Here is a 9,007-nt window from a genome sequence, read left to right as displayed (position 1 = left end):
TGCAAAGCTTAAAGTCATTGAAAGGGTATTTTTCTCAAGTTTCTGGCTACATCCAGGAAAAAAAAAATTACCTCGAGTATAAAGCAAAAGCATGAGTGCACTGGAGCATGGGTGGGGGAGGCTCTGACAGGGCCCAGGCTCTCTACTGCACCCTGCCTAAACTGCCACAGGATCTTCCAACTTCAGGGAGGGGCGTGGCCAGCCGTGGTTTTGTCTGTTTGGCTTTCATGTCAGTCATTTCCTTCCGGGCCAGATGAGCATGGAGAACTGTTGACAGATATCCCTGAGCAGCACAACCCGTGTTGGCCAGTTGGAAACACTGTTAACTGACTTCTCGTTCGTGACTTCTCCGTGGCACCCTGGTGTCTGTGCTAATCAGATGAAGGCAATCACAGACCTCCTTAGCCTGAGAGAAATGAGGTTTTTCATCTTTTATTAAACATGGGAAATGGCTAGAACCTTTCCTCCAAGAAGCAAGGTTTAAGGAAGCAAACTGATATATTTTGCTAATTAAACCATTATAAACCTCATTTAGGTGTAAATAAGAAAGGCCCATTAAAATTTAACGTATAGTATGGGGTGCAAGCTTGGCTACAGGCTAAGCACCCAGGCTCTGACCCCAGGAATGTGATTAAAAATAGAAGACGCACCAAAGTGCTTTCTTACTCATACACACTGAAAAGGTGTGCTTCCAAAAGTCCAGGTGACATTTCCGTTGGCCAATTCTGATACGTGATGTAGATCATAGACTGAAATGCAAAGGGCAAGCTTACTTGCTTACAGCTACTCCAAATCTAAGGGATAGGCACTTGTAAAACCCAGTTGGAGCCCAAATGGGCCCTGGACAATTATGGGGACAGCCAAGTAGTCTGCAAACATGGAATTGTCACCGCTGGGTACAGAAATTGAGGTGGCCACTTGTTATTTCTTAGCTTTTAGATGCATTAATCTCCCTGGGCTTCAGGTCACTACACTAATAAACCAACACTGGAAAGAGTAAAACTCACTTCACATGTGTCTTAGTTAGGGTTCCATTGCTGTGAAGAGACGCCTTGACCGCAGCAACCCTTATAAAGGAAAATATTTAATTAGTTCTTGCTTACAGTTCAGAGATTTGGTCCATTATCACCATGGCAGGAAGCGTGGCAGCCTGTAGGCAGAAATGGTGTTGGAAAAGGAGCGGAGAGTTCCACAGCTTGATCCAAATGTAGCAGAAGGAAGGCTGAGGCACATTGGCCAGACTTAAGCTTCTTAGACCTCAAAGCCCACCTCCAGTGACCTACTTCCTCCATCAAGGCCACACCTCCTAATAGTGCCACCCCCTATGTCCAAGCATCAAACACATGAGCCTATGGGAGTCATTCCTATCAAACCACCACACCAGACTTAGATGCTTAGACGAGATGATGAGTGTGAAACCAAGGCAGGGCTTCAAACAGGAGCTGAGCTGTCTTATTTGCCTTTTCTGTTACTGTGAAAAAATACCCTGACCTAGAACAACTCTCGGAGAAAAGGGTTTATTTGGCTTACACTTCCAGATCACAGTCCATCACTGAGCATGCTCAAGCAGGAACTCAAACAGGAGCTGAAGCAGAAACAGCGGAAGAATGCTGTTTCCTGGCTCGCTCTGGCTCACTTCGCTAGCTTTCTAACATAGCCCAGGCCCACCAGCTTATGGATGGTACTGCCCACAGTGGGCCGACCTTCCTACACCAATTAATAATCAAGACAATCTTTCACAGACATGGCCACTGGCCTAAGGGACTGAAGAAATTTTTCAGCTGTGCTTCTTTCTTCCCAGGAGACGATAGATTGTGCTGACAACTAAAATAACTCCACCCCTTTCAACTTCACAAACATATCACTATTAAACTGTACCTTTCTTTTCTGGCTTGTCCCCAAGATCTCATGTTAATTTGCAATATGAAATTTGTACAACTTTTAAAGTCTCACAATCTTTAAAAACACTTAACACTTTAGGCTCCTGTAAAATCAAAACCAAGTTGCACAATTCTTATTCTAAATGGGAAGAGCAGGGCATAGAAATGATGTGATCAAAGCAAACCTCAAATCTAGCAGTATAAATCCAAATTCTGTAGGTCAGGCTCTGACATCTGGGACTCACTCCTGATCTGGGCTCCAGGGGACTTAGACAGCCCCACTTCTCCAGCTTGGCTGTTGGCAGCTTGTCTCAGAGACTCATGCCAATTCTACTCTGCACTTGCCTCTGCCCTTGGCATCTGATAACCACCCATGCACGGTGCTGGAATCTCTGGTATCCTGGAGTCTCCACTGTAACCGAAGCTAAAGGTCACCAGTGGCCGCCTAGATTCTCTGCAGGCACTCCAGTCCTGCCTTGTGATGCCTCGGTACTCTCTTGACCCCTCAGTCTTGCAGCTTTCGTTTTTCAAAATCAGAATCACATGGGTGAATCTTACATACTGCCAAGTTGGGCCACCAGTTTGAGATGCTGGCTAAGCCTTTATCTAGACCCTGGAGAAATGCTTTCCAGAAGATTTCAGCTCAGTGATGTGGGTCTCTGTTAATCACAGCTGACTGGTTGTTCAAGACTAACTGATCATGAACTTGTGATCCTCCTGCTTCTACCTCTTCACCAGATCCTACCTGGACGTGCCTCCACCAGCTAACCAAGGCAGTACCCAGTAGATAGTTAACTATTTTCCAAATAAATTATTTTCTTAAACCTAAAAATATAGCAAAAATTCTTTTTAAAGAGTACATTGAAACTTTTCAGTTATCTTTACTTTCTGTTATTGCTTACTTATTTTTTCTATTTTCTTATTCTAAGTTTATTTTTACAAAATGTTTTTTTTTAATTTCATGAATGCTCAATAGATCCTCATTGTTTGACATCTTACCACTATTCAAACAAAGCTGCTATGTACTCTGAGGTGTGGATTGGCTTCCTACTTCTTACACTTCTGTGTTTCTCATTAAACCATTTCAAATGCATTGACTTTTTGAGAAATTGCATGAAGAAATGAATAAGTTAACTAATCAAAAATGATAACCCCAAGAGCTAGAGAGATGGCATACTTAGTAAAGTATTTCCTGTGAAAGCATGAAGACCTGAACTTAGTTGCCATAAACTATGTTTAAAAAAATCCTGGGGCATGGCAGTGCCCGCTTGTAATTCCAGCACGGGAAAGATGAAGCCAGACAGATTCCTTGGGCTTGCTGGCTAGCCATCCCAGCCTATGTGACAATCTCCTGACCAGTGAAAGACTCTGACTCAAAAACCAAGGTAGATAGAAACAGAGGTGGGAACTTTGACCTCCACATCACTGTATACATACACACATGTATCTCCATACATGAAGGCACACATTATATGTGTCTGTGATATATATATATATGGTATATATTGATAACATTACTATTTATGAATAGAACAAGTGAGTATCTGAAAGGGAGCAGACAGCCCAACTCTTCTTTGTCCTCAGCTTAACTTCACTGCAGGTGACACTTTTAAAAAATAGTTATCAGTGTTCGCTTCGGCAGCACATACACTAAAATTGGAACGATACAGAGATTAGCATGGCCCCTGCGCAAGGATGACACGCAAATTCATGAAGCGTTCCATATTTTTATCTGCTTGCTCTTTGCTCACCTCCCCCTGAGGGGGGAGCAGCCTTACTAGGCCACAGAAGATGACAAGGCAGCCACTCCTGATGTGATCTAATAAACTAAGATCAGAAGGAAGGAGAAGAGGACCTCCCCTATCAGTGGACTTGGGTAGGGGCATGCATGAAGAAGGGGGAGGGAGGGTGGGATCGGGAAGGGAGGAGGGAGGGGCTTATGGGGGATACAAAGTGAATAAAATGTAAATAATAAAAATAAACAATAAAATAAAAAAGTTATCAGAAAAAGAAACTGCGAGCCAGACCTCCCATTTTCTTCTCCAGTGTCTAGCCAGTGAGTGTCCCAACCTCTCCATCCACACCTCCCAACCCACCAGATCAAGTGCCCCACAGCCAGTGCCCCAGCTTAGTCTAGTTCCCACCAGTGCGGCACCCTACCTCTAAAAAGCAATCATAAACGTCATCAAGGAACTTAAAGAAAACACAAAGAGAAAAGATTTAAGGACAACAAATGACTTAGCGGCCAGGAAAACACAAGGCTGATAGAAATGATGGAAACCATCTAAGACTTGAGAATGAAATTCTATAAAGATATATAAAATACTTAAGAGGCTACAAGGCAAATGAAGATGGAATTCAAAACACTAATAACTCAACTAGAAAAAAAGGAAAGACTCACAAGTAGAAGTAATTAAGCAGAAGATAGAACATCAGGACCTGAAAATAAATACAGGATTTAGATTAAATGAACAAGGAATATGAAAACTAAAAACAAAATGAAAAAAGGCACATACAGGAAATGTAGAACACCATGACAAAACCAAAACTTGTGAATTACAGGCATAGATGAAAAAGAAGCATCCCAAGTCAATGACATAGACAAGATCTTTAACAGGATCTTTGAAGAAAATATCCCCAAAACTAAGGGAAGATATTCCCATGAAGATACAAGACCACAGAACAGCCAGGCATGGTGACACACTCTTTTCATCCCAGTACTTGGGAGGCGGAGGCAGGCAAATCTCTGTGAGTTCAAGGCCAGCCTGATATACAGAGCAGCCTAGGCTACACAGAGAGACCCTGTCTTGAAAAACCAATAGAGAAAGAGAGAGAGAAAGAAAGAATAATAAGAAGAAACAAAGGGAGGAGGGAGGGAGAGGAGGGAGGAAGAAGAGAGAGAGAGAAACATACAGAACACCAAATAGACAAGACCAGAAAAGAAAATCTCCATGGCATATCATTGTTAAAACACTAAGTATACTTAACAAAGAAAGTTTATTGAAAGCTGCAAGAGAAAAAAACACAAGTCACACATAAAGAAAAACCCACCAGACTAATAGCTGATTTCTCAGTGGAATATTTGAAAGCCAGAGGAGCCTGGAACAATGCATTCCAAGTCCTAAAAGATTATGATGGCCAACATAGAATAAGATACCTAGCAAAACTGTCTACCATAATTGAAGGAGAAAGAAAAAAAGCCCATGATATAAATAGACTTGATTTTTTAATAGCCATCAAAATAAATGTAAAGAAAATATAGGAAGTAACACTTGGGGCTGAAGAGTGGAATCAACATATAGGGAGACTGGGCCAAGAGCTTCAAAGCCATAATTATTAAAAGACAAAGCACCACTGAGAACACAAACGACAGCACCAAAATCAACCACACAGAGATTATAATTTACATACACATTTTCATAACTTTAAATACCATGGCCTGAATTTCTTTTTTTTTATTTTACTTTTTATTGATTCTTGCACCCTACCATGCACCCTAATCACAGTCATTGCCCCATCCCTACATATGTGCAACCTCCCCCCAAAACTCCAATGGAAGCTGTGATGTGCCATCATGTGTCACACAGAGTATCCTTTTGCCTAAACATCTTTACTTGCAGATGTCCATTGTAGAGCTGCGATGGTCTGGTTCAAGGCCTCCGACTTCTGTTATGCCGCCAGTACTGGGCTGTCACTGGGGTCCTCTCAGATGTCCTGCTGGTACCCTGTGCTTGGAGATCCTGCATCTTTGGTTCTACAGTTTCAACTTTCTAATCAAAAGACAGAGGCTGACTGAATAGAGCAAGAAACAAAAACCCATCTACTGTCTTCAAGAAACACATCGTTGCTTTAAATATAGGTGCCACTTTAGAATAAAAGGATAAACTAAAGTACCCGGTTCAGAGGGCACCAGGCAACAAGCAGACATTGCTATCATAATAGCCACAAAATAGACTTTGAGCTAAAACTAACCAGACAAGATGAACAGGGATGCGTCAGTCTGACCAAGAAAACACTTAGCCAAAACAATACTGTTAATCTCAACATATATATGCACAAAACTCTGAGCATCCAGTTTCAAGAAAAAATGGACTACTCAATTTAAAGGCACAGACTAATACGTTAATCATAGGTGACTTCTCTTTTCTGTTTTTATTTTATTTATTTATTTGGTTTTTCGAGGCAGGGTTTGTCTGTGTAGCCTTGGCTGGCCTGAACTCACTTTGTAGACCAGGCTAGCCTAAAAGCCTTGAAATCACAGCAATCTGCCTGCTGCTGCCTCCCTGATTACAGGAGTAATTATAGGATTACAGGAGTGTGACACTGACCAGCTAATCTTAGGTGATTTCCATATCCCACTTTCTCCAATAAACAGATCATCTGAACAAAACAATAGAGACACCAGAATTAATTGACATCCTACATCAATTGGACTTAAGAGCTTCAGAATATTCCAGCTAATCACCAAAGAATACACATTCCACTAAGCAGCATACAAAAGCTTTTTTAAAAATAGACCACATCCTGAGATATCGAGCAAATATTTACAAATTCAAAAAGATTGAAATCACTCCTTGTATACTATCTAACCACAATGCGGTAAGACCTAAAATTGACCACAAACAAAACTCTAGTAAATATACAAACTTATGGAGATTAAGCAACTCATTGCTGAATGATGAATGGGTCAAAGAAGAAACCGTGAAACCAACAACAACAGCAAATTCTGGAACTAAATGAGAATGAAAACACAATGCAACAAAACCTCTGGGACATGTTGAAAGCAGCCCTACAAGGGAAATTAATAGTTCTCAGTGCCCACAATTTAAAAATATCAAAACAGAGGAAGACAAGGCAGCCACTCCTGATGAGATCTGACAGACTAGAATCAGAAAGAAGGAGAGGAAGACCTTCCCTATCAGTGGACTTGGGGAGGGGCATGCATAGAGAAGGGGGAAAGAAGGTGGGATTGGGAGGGGAGGATGAAGGGGTTTATGGGGGGGATACAAAGTGAATAAAGTGTAATTAATAAAAATTAAAATTAAAAAAATTTCAGAAATAGCATAAATGAATTATTTCATATTGCAACTCAAAAGTTAGGGAAAAACAAAAACAAACCAGTCAGCAGCAAGGAAAATAAAAATCAGAGCAGAAATCAATGAAGTAGAACAAAGAAAACAACACAAAGATTCATTGAATATAAAAGCTATTTCTTTGTTAAAATAAACAAGAGTGACAAAACCTTGGCCAAAACTAACCAAAAAAAGAAACGAAAAGACCAAAATTAACAGAATCAGAACTTAACATGGAAGTAATATGGCAGACAGCAAAGAAATTCAGCATCTTATCAGGGAATAGTTTAAAAGCCTGTGCTCTATGAAGCTGGAAAGTCTAAAAGAAGTAGAAGAATATCTAGATTCAGCCAAACCAACAAAATTAAACCAATAAGCTAACAATCTCAACTGACCTATAACAAATGAGGTGATTAAAATGGTAAAAAAAAAAAAAAAAAAAAAAAAAAAAAAGCTTCCCAACTTTTTTTTTTTCCAAAAAAAAAAAGTGTAAGACCAGAGGGACTCAAAGCAGAATTCTACCAGATGTTCAAAGAAGATCTACATCCAACCCTGCTTGAACTATTTAAAAGCAGTACTCCCAAATTTCTCTACAAAGCCAGTGTCTCTCTAATAACAAAACTAGACAAAAACACAACAAAAAGAAAGCTACAGAACAGTATTCCTAATGAACACAGACTCAAAAGCTCTCAACAAAATACTTGCAAACAGAATAGAGATGTACATTAAAAAAAAAATTATCTACCATGACCAAGCTGACTTTATTTCTGAAATGTAGGGGTGGCTCAACATACACAAGTTAAAAAAAAAAAAAGAAGAAGGAATAAGCAAGATAATGGACTTAAAGAAAAAAAAAAAACCACACATAACCATCTCACTAGATGCAGAAAAAGCCTTTGACAAGATACAGCATGGTTTTATGATTAAAGTCCTGAGGAACGTGGCGCTAGAAGAGACATTGTTCAATGTGGTAAAACCACTCCTGAAATCATCCTAAACAGAGAAAATTCAACAGTCCTACTGAGGTCAGGACTAAGGACCGGCTGCCCACCATTCCCACCCCTCTCCACACCGCTCAAACCACTAGCTGGAACAATAGGGCAAAAAAGGAAATTAAAAGGATGCAAACAGGAAAAAAATCAAACTATCCCTATCTGCAAATGACATGAGATTATATATTAGAGATCCCAACAATCTACCCAAAAGATCCCAAGAAATCTACCAGAAAACTAGAAATAATGAATAAATTTAGCAATGTGGCAGGGTATAGAATCAATTTGCACAAATCAATAGTTTCTTTCTATGCCAACAACAAACAGGCAGAAAAAAGATCATGACACACTCCTATCACAATACTTTCAGAGAAAAATAAATCTAATAATAAACCTAACCAAAAGAGTAAAGAATCTCTACAGTGAAAACTTTGAAGAAAGAGATAAAAACACTAGAAAATTGAAAGATAGCCCATGCTTCTGGGTTAGTAAAATTAATACTGTGAGAATACCCATTTTACCAAGAGCTATTTTCAGATCCAGTGCAATTCCAATTAAATTTTCTACCTCATTCTTTTTATAGAAAAATATCCTAAAATTCACATGGAACCACAAAAGATGTCAGATAGCCAAAACGATCAAGAAAAACAAAAATGCTGTAGGGATTACCATTCCAGATCTTAATACATGTTTTAGAGCCAAAGTAAAAAAAAAAAACATGAAAACAACGTGATACTTGCATAAAAACAGGCATGCAGACCAATGGAACGCAATTTAAGACCCAAACATAGGTAAATATAACTTCAGCCATTTAATATTTGACAAAGATGCCAAAAGCAAAAGCTGGAGATAAGAAAGCATTGTCAATAAATGGTCCTGGGAAAACTGGACAGCAACATGCAAAAGAATAAAATTAAACCCATATATGTCACCTTGCACAAAAACTAAGTTTAAAGGGATCAAAGATGTAAATGTGACGCCCTCAAGCTGCTAGAAGGAAACATAGCAGTACCCTACACAATACGTGTGTAAAACAGGACTTTCTGAATAGGACTCTACTTGT

The 9,007-nt window shown here is 39.6% G+C and overlaps 1 non-coding gene across 1 annotated transcript; it reads left to right on the top strand.

The window, feature by feature from the left end:
* The first annotated feature begins 3,506 nt into the window (after positions 1 to 3,506).
* Positions 3,507 to 3,610, top strand: LOC132646120 (U6 spliceosomal RNA). Its single transcript, XR_009584251.1, has one exon. It is a non-coding gene; the product is annotated as a U6 spliceosomal RNA (small nuclear RNA).
* The last annotated feature ends 5,397 nt before the right edge of the window (positions 3,611 to 9,007 follow it).

This window comes from Meriones unguiculatus, chromosome 10 (genome assembly GCF_030254825.1).
Source record: "Meriones unguiculatus strain TT.TT164.6M chromosome 10, Bangor_MerUng_6.1, whole genome shotgun sequence".
NCBI classification, from domain to species: Eukaryota; Metazoa; Chordata; class Mammalia; order Rodentia; family Muridae; genus Meriones; species Meriones unguiculatus.
This window is presented reverse-complemented; position numbering and strand designations above follow the sequence as displayed.